The sequence below is a fragment of the Alosa pseudoharengus genome, unplaced genomic scaffold (genome assembly GCF_046254945.1).
Source record: "Alosa pseudoharengus isolate Yale_2024_CS ecotype anadromous, Long Island Sound unplaced genomic scaffold, YU_APseudo_1.1 YU_APseudo_1.1_scf_7, whole genome shotgun sequence".
NCBI classification, from domain to species: domain Eukaryota; kingdom Metazoa; phylum Chordata; class Actinopteri; order Clupeiformes; family Clupeidae; genus Alosa; species Alosa pseudoharengus.
In genome coordinates this window covers 25,771,088-25,773,587 of record NW_027468859.1, presented here as the reverse complement: position 1 = coordinate 25,773,587, position 2,500 = coordinate 25,771,088, and the positions used below count along the sequence as shown (strand labels likewise).

General features: G+C 39.4%; 1 protein-coding gene across 1 annotated transcript in view; it reads right to left on the bottom strand.

The window, feature by feature from the left end:
• nbas (NBAS subunit of NRZ tethering complex) overlaps window positions 1–2,500 on the bottom strand; it is a 233,879-nt gene that overhangs the window by 41,908 nt on the left and 189,471 nt on the right. The gene's annotated exons all lie outside the window — the stretch shown is intronic.

The window sequence follows — 2,500 nt, the reverse complement described above, 5'->3', positions numbered from 1 at the left end:
ACACACACACACACACACACACACACACACACACACACACACACACACACACACACACACACACACACACACACACACACACACACACACACACACACACACACACACACACACACACACACACACACACACACACACACACACACACACACACACACACACACACACACACACACACACACACACACACACAACCTGAACAGTTAGGCTACATATTCACTCTGAGTGACAGGAGACTTGTACTTTAAGTGCAGACTATGTGAAAAGGGCTTTTGAAATAAAGTTTACCAAAGCCTGTGGCATTTTCCTCTTATGGATACACACACACACAAAAACACACCCACCCACACACACACACAATCATGCCAGGCTAACTGACATTCTCACAGTGATTCCAAGTTGCCTTTGCCAGTGAAGCTTCTGTGTGTGTTTTATAGTTTTGCTGAGAACGATGCCAATGTTTCAACGATATTCCCGGTCCTTCTAAAACGCTTTGCTCCAGTCCACTTAAAACACATTACAGATAGACTTCTGTCTGTGAAAAACACATTTCAGATGGACTTATGTCTGTGTGTGTGTGTGTGTGTGTGTGTGTGTGTGTGTGTGTGTGTGTCTGTGACAATGTGTCTGAAGGGATGCATAGTGATCAGAGACAAACATACTCGCACATACACACAGATAACATGAATAAGCCATGGCTGTTCATCTTTTTATAAGCCATCCAGTTGAAATGTCAAGCAGATTAGTCACACATGCCTCATGCAGATGTGTACACAACACACACACACACACACACACACACACACACACACCCCTTTGTTCTGCAGTTCAATAATGTAATCAGTGGTCTTTTCAAATGGCAATTTCTGCTATGCCTCTTACAACTTCACACACACACACACACACACACACTGAAAAACAAACACAAACACACACACACACTGAAAAACAAACACACAGAAAACCACCCATCAGCGCTGTGTGATTAAGGTAATCGCTGCTTAATGGCGCTCCAGTTAGGATATTCATTATGCCCTCAGACTTTAAGACTACTGACACACACACACACACGCACATACACACACACAGACACAGACATACACACTCACACACACACACACACACACACAGCTTCAAACACACAACACACGAATTGCTGACAACTTACTACAACTTGAAGTGAGGAGAACTGTAGATGACAGAATATGCCTAATATACCGGTAACCTATGTGTCTATGTGTATGTGTGTGTGTGTGTGTGTGTGTGTATGTGTGTGTGTGTGTGTGTGTGTGTGTGTGTGTGTGTGTGTCTTCAGATCACATAATATCAAAAGCTACAGGGAAACTGAACATCCATATTGAATAGCTGACTGTTCTGATTTCAGTGGATGAAGTGAACAAGACTGTTAAGCCTTAACAAATGAGCTTCCTTTCAGAGACTCAAGGTCTGATTACTGCAGGGCTGAATGACCATGCTGCTGTTTCATATGTGAAGTGATTTGATTAAAATGTAACAAAAAGAATTTGATTAATGTGTAATGTGTAATTTAGAACTTAACACTTCTAAAACTGTAGCCATGTTCTTTGCTAAAACAAAAAAATCGTATACAGAGCCTGATGTTTTCATTTCAGGGCAGAGAATTCAAATTGTAATTAATATAAATATTTAGGCATTATTTTGGACAGTAACCTGACTTTCAAGCAACATGTTAAAAAGGTGAGTAGGATCACAAACTTTACACTTACAAATTTTAGACATCTTAGAAATCATATGTCAACAGAGGCTGCAAAAATGTACATGTTCTCTCTCATAATGTCACATATTAATTACCGTCTACCAACATGGGCCACTGCAAACTCCATGACATTAAAGCCAATAATATCTTTATATAAACAAGCTGTCAAGTTTTTAGATAAAAAACCAAGATCTTTTCATCACTGTCCAATACTATACTATATAGGCTTCTAAGTTGGAACAATCTTGTAATGTTTAAAAATTGTTGTCTTGTATATAAAATCCGACACAGCTTAGCTCCACCAGCACTCTGCAGCCTACTGCAATTTAGATCATCTGTAACCAGTGTTACTAGAGGGGCTGCTAGAGGTGATTGTGCAGTGCCTTACAAGAAATCAACTTTTGGTCAATCAGTTTTCACTTATAAAGCAGCTGGTGAGTGGAATACAATCCCACAAAACACAAGAGAGTCCAGTTCTTAAAGTTCATTAAAATTAAAATTAAAGAAATGGCTGATAGACAACCAAGTCTGTCAGCATTAGTGTATGAGATTAGAAGAGTATGATTGTTGAAGTGTGTGTGTGTGTGTGTGTGTGTGTGTGTGTGTGTGTGTGTGTGTGTGTGTGTGTGTGTGTGTTGGCGCGTGTGTATCTCTGGTGTGATTTTTATATATATTGTAATTGTTTTATTTTTGTTTTGTTTGCTTTTTTGCTGTAATGTATTCTTTTAATTAATACAGTAGGTAATTTTGCCATGCTCCTTCTGG